General features: G+C 44.2%; 1 protein-coding gene and 1 long non-coding RNA gene across 3 annotated transcripts in view; one reads left to right on the forward strand and one right to left on the reverse strand.

Annotated features, from left to right (window-relative positions):
- PAIP2B (poly(A) binding protein interacting protein 2B) overlaps positions 1-14,040 on the reverse strand; it is a 63,749-nt gene that overhangs the window by 43,912 nt on the left and 5,797 nt on the right. The window contains exon 2 of one of the 2 annotated variants that reach the window (XM_089652233.1): positions 204-228. The exons of the other annotated variant lie outside the window; for it this stretch is intronic. The gene's annotated coding sequence lies outside the window, so the exon portion shown is untranslated. The remainder of the gene's footprint in view (positions 1-203; positions 229-14,040) is intronic. 2 annotated transcript variants of the gene reach the window in all.
- The window catches only part of LOC149447674 (uncharacterized), a 33,972-nt gene continuing 33,346 nt past the window's right edge, over positions 13,415-14,040 (forward strand). Inside the window, exon 1 of the long non-coding RNA XR_016305838.1 lies at positions 13,415-13,521. This is a non-coding gene — a long non-coding RNA (uncharacterized LOC149447674). The remainder of the gene's footprint in view (positions 13,522-14,040) is intronic.

The raw sequence follows: 14,040 nt of genomic DNA on the forward strand, positions 1-14,040 counted from the left end.
AGCTAGCAGATTTACATACACTTACTGTAACTGCGGTGTGTGCTAGAGTTTGGCTTCACTTTGTAACAAGTTTTTTTTTTCCCTTTTGGGAAAAAGGTTTTACATAAAAGCTGATCATTGTAAGCTCCCCTGTCAGTGGAAAATAGTTGTCTCAAAACTTCTATATCTGCAGGACAGCTTGTTCTTTTGAAAAACAGACTTACCGGCCAGATCACCAGATGAAAAAGCCTGAAGAAAAAAAAAAAAAAAAAAAACACATTTAATGCAGCCATCACATCTGAGAAATAAGCTGCAATATAATAAATTTTTGCTTTTGGGCTTAATACCAGTTTAACCTCTTCCTTCCCACATAAGTGGCAGCAGAAGGGGATTTAATGCCCATACGCTGTACATACGCGTCAATGGGCGAATGAGGTTTCTGTGCTGAAAGACAGCTATGGGTCCCTACTAACAAGTAGCAGCCAGAACCGGCGCCAGATCACGACAGCCAATCACCGTGAAATGTCCACATTTGCCAGCATATCACGGATCGTCAAACGGTGTTCTTTTTTGAAGAACGATCACATTGGACAAATATTTTGGAGCCGCGAAGGACCCCTTTGTCGGGCATGTGATGGTGGAAGTCGTATCTCGTCTGTTGTTGGCACGATCAGTTAATAACCTTCCATCTGGGTAGCTGTGAGGGGTTCAGGATGAGGAAGCCAATCACAACGTCAAGGTTCCCATCGCACACTTTCTTGAATGAGGATTTAGGAGTAGCAGCAACCAGCAGGAAGTGGAGAAATGACAGAACAAATGCAGGCCAAATGTTCACCGGCACACAACAGATCGTCGTACAGCATCCAAAATTCTTTTATTGAAGAACGATCACATAGGGCACAGTGCAATGTTTCGGAGCCACGCAGGACCCCTTCCTCAGACATGGTCTCTTCCCCACAACCCTGCTGGCGAATACATGCATTTGATCTTTCAGGTCTCCAGTTCCAGCTGGTCGTTGCTTCAGCAGCCGCTACTCCTAAAGCCTCATTCAGGAGAGCATGCGATGGGAATATTGACTATTATTATTATTATACAGTATTTATAAAGCGCCAATAGTTCGCTCAGCGCTGTACATTACAGAGGGGGACAGAACATGTGACAGAACAATACCAATACAATGCAGAACATGAGGGGATCGAGGGCCCTCACCGTAGCCGCATGACTGACGATCCCTTTTCACCCCCCAACCCCCCGGGTTGTACAGACCATGTTAATGGGATGCTGGGACTGGGTAGCAAGGCAGCAGATGCCCTGCGCAGCAGACTCCTGTTCCAATATTTGTGCTTTTTAGGCAAAACACACACAAGCATGTAAATGCATTCTAGCGGCTAGAATATTTAACTTCTAGTGTAGCCTCCCTAGCGCTCTGATTATGTCAGTATTTGTGCTCAAAGCGGTACTTTTTTTCATGGAAATATGGATTGTTTTTTATTGTAGGTCTGTAATTTTTAGGAATAACTCACTGAAATCTGTCCGAACAAGAATCTAGTAAACATCCCGGGTATGATAAAATTTGAAACACAAAATAATAAATTATAATTTAATAAATAATCAAAAAATATAATAAATTTAATTCAATAATGTAATCAAACCAAAAACACTGAAATTTGAAATATAGCGCCAAATTCACACATCACTGACCAAAGTCGCAAAATCGTTTTCAGCGTCTGATGACGACTTTCCCCCACGAATCATTATCACTCAATTCTGCAAGTGGTTCTGATTTACTATCGCTGTTCTCTAGCCGGTCTAAAACCGCTTTTGACCTAAAGGGACGCTTTTTGGACGCCATGGACGTTTCTCAGTTTCCAGACAGAAAGAACAGTAAAAATGCAGGCAGGGCGCCGGACAAAGCACTCGGGACAAAATGTATGTGAAATGGTTTGATACAGGAATGTTATATTATGTGATTTTAGTGTATTTAGTGAATGTCACTTTTTCACATTTTTAAATTTCCCGGAACCCGTCAGACAGATGCCGGCATCAGCCGGAGGACATTACAGGGGGGACATCGCGGGAGCGCAGGACAAGGTAAGTGAAGAAGAGATCCCGGAGCAACGCTGCAGTGTATTCCTGAGTGTAGCTCGGGGTTACCGCTTGTGGTGCTGAAACTTTACCCCGAGCTACACTTCGGAACAGGGGCGGACTGACCATTTGGAAAATCGGGCACTGCCCGAGGGCCTAGGGTCAGTAGGGGGCCCCATGAGATGCCCCTGGTACCTTTTTCATAGGCTTGAGTTTGGGCAAAGACAGGGGCCCCATGAGTTGTCAGTCCACCCCTGCTCGGAAATACCTCCAGGGAGGTTAAAGAAGTTTATGCGCATACGTTTCTCTATCTGCCTGTAAATACATGCGATTGCGCACCAAAGACTAGTATTTTTGAGACCCAGTTCACACCAATGCGGTGTGGGAAACTCTGCGAATCCTGGTAGTTTCCTGCACCGCATTGTAATCGCAGCGCATTTATGCAATCTGGTGCAGGTGTCAATTATAAATTAATGACACCCCAAAACAGATCGCAAAGTGATTTTCAGAAATTGCATCGCATGGGTGAGAGCACCCATGTGATACAATTCAGGTGCAGACAAAAAACAAACAAAAAAAAAACAACTTTCTGGTGCAGATGCAATTCAAGCCATACAAAAGCGTATGGCCCAAACTATACCGCAGACATTTGCATGTCATTCACACAGGAAAGCAATGCAATTCCTCGGTGAACTACATGCAGTGAGGGACGCCGCAAAGTGTGAACCCAGGCAGCTGGATTTTTCTGCCAGGTTTGAGCAGGCAGAGCCACGATATATAGCTTAGGTGTGTTGAAACACATGTGTGTGAACAAAGGTGGGGAAAGAAGAGGGGGGGGGGGGAAAAAAAAAAAAAAAAAAAAAAAAAAAAAAAAAGCAGCAAAAAACTGTCCCATGTGTTTATAAGACCTATCAGCATTGATCAAAATTCTCACATGACTGAGATTGGGAAAGCCGTCTGTGACAAACTAAAGCTGTGAGAACCCAGCATGCCGCTACATGTCCCCCAGCATGCAAGTCCCTGCAGGTTTCCACGACAAATCCCCATATTACTAAGTGTACACGTTGGCCATTTGCATTTTTACACATCCAGCACGTTTCTAATCTTTGCACTCAATACAGCAAAAGAGAAGATAAAAACGTACAACCACGAAGGTGTCAACACCATTGACACGGACTGATAAGAGTTCAGCAGACGTTTGCATGTCATGCAGCTTTTCTAGGTAAACATATGGAACCGTGACAAGTCCAATTTGTGACAAATACAGACACCAAGCTCCTACATTAATCGCAGAAATGCAGCAAGGTCATATCCTACATGGAAACATGAAGACTACACTTGCAAAGAAGATATAAAAAGTAACATCAAATGACTGCAACTCACAAAGAAACAGAAGGGACCGTACACTATATAGTGACCCCCACCCTTACACTTCTTGGAGTCTGATCTCAATCCAGCATTGCACCCATCTATAATAGCCTTGCTCTTCTTTCCTCTCGCACGGGAGAGCAACTGGCTCCTGCTGCTGTCAGGACTGACACGCACTGTGTGTGTCAATAGACAAGCACAGCCCAGCTCAGGAGTGAGCCTGCACCAGTGCCGCTATAGCAAGCTGCTTGCTACAGGAGCACTCTGAGAACAAAAAGGAGCCACTGCAACCCAGGAGCTTTAAAGAAAAAAAAGTGGAATATTCTGCAATGGCTGAGTCAATCACCTGATTTGGACCCAATTGAGCATGCATTTCAGCTGAAGGCAAAACTAAAGGCAGAAAGACCAACAAACAACTGAAGACAGCTGCAGTTAGAGCCTGGCAAAGCATCATAAAGGAGGAAACCCAGTCTTTGGTAATGTCCATGGGTTCCAGACTTCAGGGAACGCATCATAAAGGAGGAAACCCAGTCTTTGGTCATGTCCATGGGTTCCAGACTCCAGGGAACGCATCATAAAGGAGGAAACCCAGTCTTTGGTAATGTCCATGGGTTCCAGACTTCAGGGAACGCATCAGAAAGGAGGAAACCCAGTCTTTGGTAATGTCCATGGGTTCCAGACTCCAGGGAACGCATCATAAAGGAGGAAACCCAGTCTTTGGTCATGTCCATGGGTTCCAGACTCCAGGGAAAGCATCAGAAAGGAGGAAACCCAGTCTTCAGGCAGTCATTGCCAGTAAAGGATTCTCAACAAAATATTACAAATTAACATTTTATTTATGATTATATTCAATCACCCAATTACTTTTGGTCCCTCGAAAAAGGGGGGATGGCTACTCTTAAGAGCTGTAATTCCTAAACCCTTCCTCCAATTTGGATGTACATACCCTCAAATTACACCTCAGTGTGCACGGTCAGCCCATATCCATTATAGAACTAGAGCTGAAATAGGTTTTGGTAAATACCTGAAAAAAAAAAAAAAAAAAAAACTAAAATTGAGCCTGTGCCCAAATATATATGGACCTAACCAGAAATCTGCTTTAGGTACTGTCTGGGGCTTTAAAAAACAAAAAAGAGGCTTTATGGAAACGTTTAATATTTTTAACTACAATTGCGCCTGTGTCCAAATATATATATATATATGGACCACACTGTATGTGAACAGGCACCTCACCATCTGGTATAACAGTCCACACACTTGAAAGTTTCACTATACAATTTGCAGGGATGTTCAATTCATATCGCTGACACCCAGGACATGTAGTTCCGGGCAGGTAGCTTTTTTTTTACCTTTAGCCCTGCTGCGGGCAAGTAGCAGGACTAACCTGTCAGATGGAAGCATTGGGGTGGCAGCAATGCCGGCCGATTGCTTCCACACAGCCCACCATGCCAGCTGCTGCCCCCTTGCCCGCTATATGTCCCGGGCTCTACTTGCCCATCTGCAGGCCCAGGCCTAGTTCAGTGGGTGCCGGCAGTATGCCCCTTGTCCTGTCCCTGAAGTGATGTGATGTCACTTCCGTATCCCCGTTGACAGATTCCCAGCCATCAAGGTCGGGAAAGAATGTAATGCAGTGCGGTGGGCACTGCATTACATTCAGTGGCGTACAGGAGAGAACACTGATGTCTCAGAGAACCTGTCACCATAAAAAAAAAAAAATAAAAAAAAAAAAAAACCACCACACCACATAGAGGACTTTTGACCCCTATGTTAAAAAAAATAAAATACAAACACACTAAGAAAATTAAAGTTACACCCAAGCATATAACCCCACCCCAAATTTTTCAAGGCCACCCCCCCCCCCACATATGTATGCACATACAAACGTAAATGAACTCACTGGGGCGCCTACACATGAAAACAATCGCACACATGAAAACAATCGCGATACACGGCACATATTGCCACAGACGCCAGAATGAGAGCAATATTTCTAGCACCAGACCGCCTCCGTAATGCTAAACTGATGACTTCTAAAAAGGGGCTTTAAAATAATCACCAATAGAAGATACTAAAGTTAGTTGCCATTTCACGATCACATGCAAATTTAAGGTTTGACACGTTGGATATCCATTTACTCGATGCAACTTCACCTTTTAGATTTTACACAAAAATTAGTTTGATTTTTGTGCCCTAAAATTAAATGTATTTTTTACTGAAATTGAGCGTTTCACAGACAGTTATAACATCGTGTGACATAAAAAAATTGGAACCAACGCTATTTTACTCTCCAAGGTCTCCCATACTTCATGTTTTGGAGTTTTTAAATGACGTCCTCCCAGGATAATAGGGAAGTCCAACTTCAGGTAAAGAAACATCCCTTGCAGCGACACTGTATTGGCAATAGCTCATTCTGTCTAGGGGAGGGCAAACTTACTTACCTGATCCATTGTTCCCATTGGCAAGCGGTGCTCCCCCACAATCCGTCGGTGGACTGTCTCTCAGTGTCCTCGCATCCAGTACAGGGATATGGACCCTGCTCTGGTCTTGATGAAGTCAACACCCTCGGCTGGTAGAGAATGGAGGTGCAGATGCTACAGGGAGGAGCAGAGGATCCTAAGGATCTCCTTTAATTGTTCCCCGTGAGCGATTAACCTTTGCATTGCAGGTGCAGCCCTACTGCAAAGAATTATTTGCCTGAAGTTAGGCTTTAAAGAGCAACTCCACTTTTGTTAAGAAAAAAACATTTCCTCTGGGTGATCTATGTACATTGCAGGAATTTTAAATAAGCTTTGTTGCAGATCCCTACTTTGAATTATTCTGAAGAAATAGTAGTTTGTCTGTGTCCATGTGCAGAGTGAACCTGTGTGCAAGTGATTTTAGAATCAGCTGCTGCACCTGCAGGGCTTTACTGAGGAAAGTGGCAGGGGCTGCATCCCTTTACTGTAAAATGAAAAAAAAAAAAAAAAAAAAAAAAAAAAAAAAAAATGAAATAAAAAACAAGAAGCGCACCAGCCTTGCGCATTACCTCAGCGACCAAAATTTATTACTTGTAAAAAACATACTCACAAACAGCGAATAAAATCAGGCATGTAAGTCCTCTCAGGGACTAGCTAGCTAGCTCTGAGGAAGAAGGGACTCCCTTCGAAACGCGTCAGCTGTACTGAACACCTATTCCCCTGATGGGACTCATGTTATCTTCAAGTCCCTGAGAGGACTTACATGCCTGATTTTATTCGCTGTTTGTGAGTATGTTTTTTACAAGTAATAAATTTTGGTCGCTGAGGTAATGCGCAAGGCTGGTGCGCTTCTTGTTTTTTATTTCATTTTACAGTGCTGATTGGGCTTCCCCAGCCTTGGTTTGGAGCTGCACAGCCCTTTATGCAGTGGTGTTCGTTCTCCCCAGGCCTGGTTCCATCTTGTGCCACCTGTCTGAGTCTTGGAGCGCAGGAGAATTCTTTTTCGTTTTTCCATGCTGCATCCCTTTAGACATGATTTCCATTGGAAGGAATTACTATTAATACTCTAATTACTACAGGTACTTATATAGCGCTGCCAATGTAGTGTTTTATATACATTACATTCACATCAGTCCCTAACCCTCAAGGAGCTTACAATCTAAGATCCCCAACTCACATTCACATATACTAGGGCCAATTTAGACAGGAGAAAATTAACCTGCCATTATGTCTCTGGAGTGTGGGAGGAAAACGGAGTATCTGGAGGAAACCAACGCAGACACAGGGAGAACATGCAAACTCCAGGCTGGTAGTGCCATGGTTGGAATTCAAACCAACGAACCTAGTACTGCCAGGCAGAAGTGCTAACCATTTAGCCACTATGCTGCCCACATCTAACCAAAAAATAACTTTTGGTTGCAGGGATGCCCAAAATGTGATTTGTGGGAAAATCAGTGAGCCAATCACAAAAGCAGGAAAGGACATACTTGGGGGCTGGGGGAGGGGTGGTATTTCTGTACACAATGCCTCCAGGTAGCCATATTGCATTTTACAAAAAATTACAGTGCTGTAGATGCAAAAGGAAAGGTCATTTTTAACAACATTCAATTACGGTACGACTTGTGTTGCAATTGTATATGATATTTATTTTGCTGTATTTTTTTTTTCCACAAAAAAAGTGGAGTTATCCTTTAAGTATGCAAAATAAATCATCCCTTGAGTTCAGATTTAAAACTGCACCCATACAGAGGGAAAAAAAAAAAAAAAAAAAGTGTATAAATACATTTCTGGGGACTGTAAAAAATCCTCCACCTTAATTTGAAATCACTGCCTATAAATTAAGGCAGGTATCAGCACACTAAGCCATCAGACTAGACCAAAGAATAGAGAAGGTGGAGAGAAAAAAAAAAAAAAAAAACAGACAAGTGAAATGCATGCTCAATTGGGTTGAGATCAGGCGATTCCACTTTTCCTTCAAATGCTCCTGGGTTGCTTTTGCAGTGTTCTGGATCATTGTCCATCTGTACTGTGAAGCGCCGTCCAATCAACTTTGCTGCATTTGGCTGAATCTGGGCTGACAGTATATCTCTAGACACTGCAGAATTAATCCAACTGCTTCTGTCTTCTGTCACATCATCAATAAACACCAATGACCCAGTGCCACTGGAAGCCATGCACGCCCATGCCATCACACTGCCTCCACCATGTTTTACAGATGACGTTGTGTACTTTGGGTAATGAGCTGTTCCAAGTCTTCTCCACACTTTTTTCTTCCCGTCATTCTGGTAAAGATAAATCTTCGATTCATCCTTCCAAAGAATGCTTTTCCAGAACTGGTTTGGCTTTTTTAGATGTTTTTTGGCAAAGTCTAATCTGGCTTTTCTATTCTTCAGGCTTATGAATGGTTTGCACCTTGTGGTGAACCCTCTGTATTTGCTCTCGTGAAGTCTTCTCTTGATTGTAGACTTTGACAATGAGAAAAGAGTGGAGAGAGATCAGAACCCCCATAAGGTTTTTATTGCTGTCAGTGTTCCCATTAGGGAGATTCAACCACTCTTTTGGCCCTTTCATACTGGAATTACATTTTAGGCCTAAAAGCACATTAACACACCTATAGCATTAATGACCATTATGGATGTGTTGTACGGGCGTTCATGTTGTGCCAAGCAACACTTCTCAAATATCTTGCAAGTTTTGATTTTTTTGCCAAAGGCTAAAATGGGAAATAATCACATTTGATGCTTTGCAACCACACTGTAAATGCCATAGGTGCATTTACAGAGCATTTAACCACTTGAGCTCCTGAGGATTTACCCCCCTTAATGACCAGGCCTTTTTTTGCTGTTTGGCGCTGCACTAATTCAAATGATAATTGCGCGGTCATGCAATGCTGCACCCAAACGAAATTTACGTCCTTTCTTTCGATGGTATTTTATCACCTGTGCGCTTTTTATTTTTTGCGTTATAAACAAAAAAACAAAAAAAAACGAAAATTTTGAATAAAAACAATATTTTCTACTTTCAGCTATAAAAAAATATATCGGAAACTCAAAGTTAGTCGAATTTAAGCCAAAATGTATTCTGCTACATGTTTTTGGTAAAAAAAGTCCCGTGCATTAGCGGGCAAACTGGCGCTATCTGGGAGGGGCGCTAACACTATCGGAAGTCACCAGCGACACTGATACAGTGATCAGTAAAAATGTGTTCACTGTAATCAATGACACTGGTGACAGGGCAGTGAAGGGGTTAACTGGGGGGGCGATCAAGGGGTTAAACGGGATTACTGGTGTAGTGGCGGGCAAACTGGCGCTATCTGGGAGGGGCGCTAACACTATCGGAAGTCGCCACGACACTGATACAGTGATCAGTAAAAATCGGTTCACTGATCAGTGACAGTGGTGACAGGGCAGTGAAGGGGTTAACTGGTGGGGGGGGGGATTGAGGGGTTAAATGTGTCCTAGAGTGTTCTAACTGTGGGTATGTGCTGTTTTACTCACAATTTGTATCTCTTCTTCTCTGTCTGGAACGGAATGTGTCCAGGCAGAGAATGACATCATATCCTGTCCTGTGTAACTGTCAACACAGGACAGGATAGGACAGGGACTGATCTGATTTCAGCCAGACATCACTGGCTGAAATCAAATGATTGATCCCTCCGGGATCAAATGGTGTCACCCGCGGGTCGGTGGGAGCTCGCGCACGCCCCTTGCCTGCGAAAACGTCGGGAGCGCGGAGCCCATTTTAAAACGTGCTTTTGAGCCCCAGTGCTGCCCTGCACACGTATATATGCGCAGTGGCAGGGCGGCAAGGGGTTAAGGTGCCTTTCAATATAAGTGAATGGAGGCAGCTGCAAAGAGTCAACGCCTGCCAAACGCTGAAAAGTGCCCAAAAACAGTGAAAAAAAAATTCTCTCTAGAGATATCTATCTATATCTATAGATATAGATTTTTTTTTTTTTTAAAACTTAGCTGTATATTTCTTGCCATTACCATAATTTGCCACCAAAGAGCAACCCAAACTAAATTCTCCTGTTTCTGATAATGGAAGCAATACCACATATGTGTATGTTCGTCATTTATTTTTAACCACTTTAGCTTTTTTTTAGCACTTTAGCTGGGGACCCTTATGAGACCCAAAATCCCTCCTTTGCACTAGAAAGCATTCAAAACGCCAAGATCCGCAGTTAATGCTTTCTGATTAAAATGGTGCCAAAAGTTTCCAAGCAAACTGGAAGTGATGTCAGGTCATCGCTTCTGGTTTACAATATAGGTGAACCAATCAAAGCCGATTCCAGGGGAACGGGAGATCTCGAGAGGGCAGTGCGGGGGCGCGTGCAGCTGGTAGTTGCTCCAATTGCTTCTGCAATAGAGCTGACTGCGGTCTCTAGAAAAAAAAAAAAAAAAACCAAAAACCACAAGCACCAGGGTGATGCATTCCTGGTACAACCACGGAAAGTCCAGCGACATGCAGGTACGTCGCTGGTAAGGAAATAGTTTATTTTACACATTTTTATTTATTTATATCTTTCTCACTGCAAGGAGAAAAATATACAAAGCATTCTATTCTGTATGGATACAATGTATCTTTCTCTCCATTCAGAGGAGAAAGTAAAACACAGTGACTGATCACTGTGATAGCCAATCAGAGGCTATCACAGCGATCAGGTGACCTGGAACCAGGAGTCCCAGGGCTCCCAATAAGAGTCCAATCTCTGTGTTGGCAGCGCACACCCCGCACAAAGACAGGTACACCGATACGCAGCCCCAGGGATAAAGGCCTGCTCCCGTGAGGGCGCATATCTGCGCACAGTTGTCAGGAAGGGGTTAAGCACTGATTTTTAAAGCAGAATAAATCACTGAGTTACAGATTCTTTATCTTTGACCCTTGTCTATGTTCCATTTTAAGCTGGTGCCATGACCGGTGGCCCTAGGTTTCTAGTCTCAGGGAGGCTCCTATCTCTTGCATCATCCTATGGAGTCACCTTTGCATTCAGGGACTAGAGTTGTGTCTTTCTACACTGTGTGCATCAATAGAAACACACAGCCCTGTAGTCTAGGTTGGCAGATCTGAGACCTACACTTCTGGGTACAGCTCTCACAGCAGGCCGAACACTCAGAGGCTCATTCACTCAGTGAACGTTTAATACTATTTTCATTGAATGCACGATGTTCTGTGATAGGAGGGATGGGTGAACATCACAACCTCCCCTTCTCTAATCAAAGAACCCAAGATGTTCACTGAATGGATGAGCTGCAGATCGAGTGACTCGCTGTGGGAAATGTACTCCAGCTGAAATGTAAGTCTTAGCGCTGGATGTTCAGACTGTACGGGGTAAATGAATGAGTTTTACAGAGGATTGCAGCCTACACACATGGCACACGCTTCATTACAGACTTCTTTCCCCCCCCCCCCACAGTGCACATGTCCCGATAATCGTTTTAGCCAGAGTTCAGCTTTAACATGTTACAATGCTTCAGAAACAGAAGAGATACTAAGCTACCTGACACTTATATTGTTGCTATGACAACGTAGAATCCATTATTTTAAAAAAACGCCTTTCTCCCCATCCAAGAAAATCAGTTTACAAACTCCCTGAAAAGCACTGCTGATGTAGCCTTCCCAGGGGGCAGATGTGAGGCCCTGGCTTTGTCACCAGTATCTCAATATACCAAGAAGAACTACAGGCATGGATACTTTATACATCAATATATTGGTATTGAAAAATATATATATATATACACACACATATACTATATTGCCAAATGCATTGGGCCAGCCCTCCCAATCATGTGACTCAGGTGTTCCAATCCCCTCCATGGACACAGGTGTATACAATCAAGCCCCTAGGCATGCAGACTGCTTCTACAAATATTGGTGAAAGAATGGGTCGCTCTCAGGAGCTCAGTGACTCCAAGCGTGGTCCCGTGATAGGTGGTCACCTGTGTAATGAGTCCATCCGTGACATTTCCTTGCTACTTTGGCACTTTAGTGGGCTGTGTGAAAGCAATCGGGCTGCAGTGCTGCCATCCCAATGCTTACACCTGACAGGTGAGCCCTGCTGCTTGCTTGTTTTAAAGAAAAACTACCTACCCGTCGCCTGGAACTACATGTCCCGGGTGTCAGCGGATACAAATTGAACATCCCTGTTAGCACAACAGTGTGTAGAGAGCTTCATGGAATGGGTTTCCATAGCAGAGCCGCTGCATCCAAGTCTTACATCACCAAGTGCAATGCAAAGCATTGGATGCCGTGGTGTAAAGCACGCTGCCACTGGACTCTAGAGCAGTGGATACGTGTTCTCTGGAATGACCAATCACGCTTCTCTATCTGGCAATCCGATGGACATGTCTGGGTTTGGTGGTTGCCAGGAGAACGGTACTTGCCTGACTGCATTGTGCCAAGTGTAAAGTTTGGTGGAGGGGGATTATGGTATGGGGTTGTTTTTCAGGGGTTGGACTTGGCCCCCTAGTTCCAGCGAATGGAACTGTTAAGGCGTCAGCATACAAAGATATTTTGGACAATGTCATGCTCCCAACGAGCAGTGGAGATGTGTTCTCTAGAGTGACGAATCGCCCTTCTCTGTCTGGCAATCTGATGGACATGTCTGGGTTTGGCAGTCGCCAAGAGAACAGTACTTGCCTGACTGCACTGTGCCAAGTGTAAAGTTTGGTGGAGGGGAGATTTTGGAGGGGGGGGGGGGGGGGGGTTGTGCTTGGCACCTTTGAGAAGAATCAGAGCAGAGACTGCAAGCCAGGCCTTCTCGTCTGACATCAGTGCCTGAGCTCACAAACGTGCTTCTGGAAGAATGGTCCAACCTTCCCATAGACACCCTCCTAAAGCCTTCCTAGAAGAGTTGAAGATGTTATAGCTGCAAAGGGTTTGCAGGCATCCCAGTACTTTTGGCAATACATCTATCATACCTGGTCGAAATCTCCGTAGTAGATCCCCCCTACCAAGTGATTTCCACTTCCTTCCGGGTCTCATGGTGTACAGCTACATTCTGAACACAGGAGGTTGACCACCACTGACCATGTGACGTCATTCCCGTGACGTCACATCCGGCCTATCGAAATCGAGGCTTGGAGCGCACACCGGCCATACTATTGGAATTTCTACATACACAGGCTGCATAAACTGCTGCCGGTTTTTTAGGGCACCACTACATGCGAGTGTACCGATATACATTTAAGCCATTTTTCAATAAATCCTACACTTAGAGCAGATTTAATTTATGTGGTTTGTTTGAGCTGCTTGGAGCATCACCTTTATTTTGAGGAGAGTCTGGGATTATAAATCCATCTACTATTGATAGACCATCACACTGGGGGCAGTTATCTATGAGGATCCCAGCAGGACAACACTGAATCCGCTGGCTAGGCGAGTATCTTACCTGTTGCTGTGTTCTGCACAGTAATGTAGGACAAAAAAATATTTTTTTTTGGCGGGGGCAAAGGCTGAAGTTCTTCTTTAGAGAGGAGCGTCAGACTTTACCCCCTCCCCAATATATTTCATCACTGCAGCCTGGTCATTGACGCAGCCGAAGACTCAAAACCTGGAAGGAAGACTCGGTCTTCACAGAAGTTGCCGGAGACCAAGGAGAACTGAGACAGCCCAGCGCAGGACAGATCTGTTGGTAGGCAAGTCTCTCATAATGTACTACTATGCAGTGCATACTATTATTATACAGGATTTATACGGTGCCAACAGTTTGCTCAGCGCTTTACAATATAACGGGAGACAATACAGCAACAATACAGTTCAATACAAGAGGGTTAAGGGGGCCCTGTTCTTTGGAGCTTACAATCTAGGAGGGAGGGGCTGGTGGTACAAAAGGAAAAAACCGTGGGGGATGGACTGGTTAGAAGAGTAGAAGATTCCATTATTAGCTGAGGGCAGGATAGGCTTCCCTGAAGAGAGAGATCTTCAGAGATCGCCTAAAAGTGGGCAGAGTAGGCGATAGTCTGATAAATTGGGGTAGAGAGTTCCAGAGGATGGGGGAGGCTCTGGAAAAGACCTAGAAACGAGCATGGGAGGAGGAGAAAAGGGAGCTAGAGAGTAGGAGGTCATGGGAGGAGCGGAAAGTACGGTTTGGGTGATATTTGGAGACAAGATTGGTGATGTAATTTGGGGCAGAGTTATAAATGGCTTTATA

The sequence above is a fragment of the Staurois parvus genome, unplaced genomic scaffold (assembly GCF_062004578.1).
Source record: "Staurois parvus isolate SC_StPar_1 unplaced genomic scaffold, SC_StPar_1.0 ptg000675l, whole genome shotgun sequence".
NCBI lineage: Eukaryota > Metazoa > Chordata > Amphibia > Anura > Ranidae > Staurois > Staurois parvus.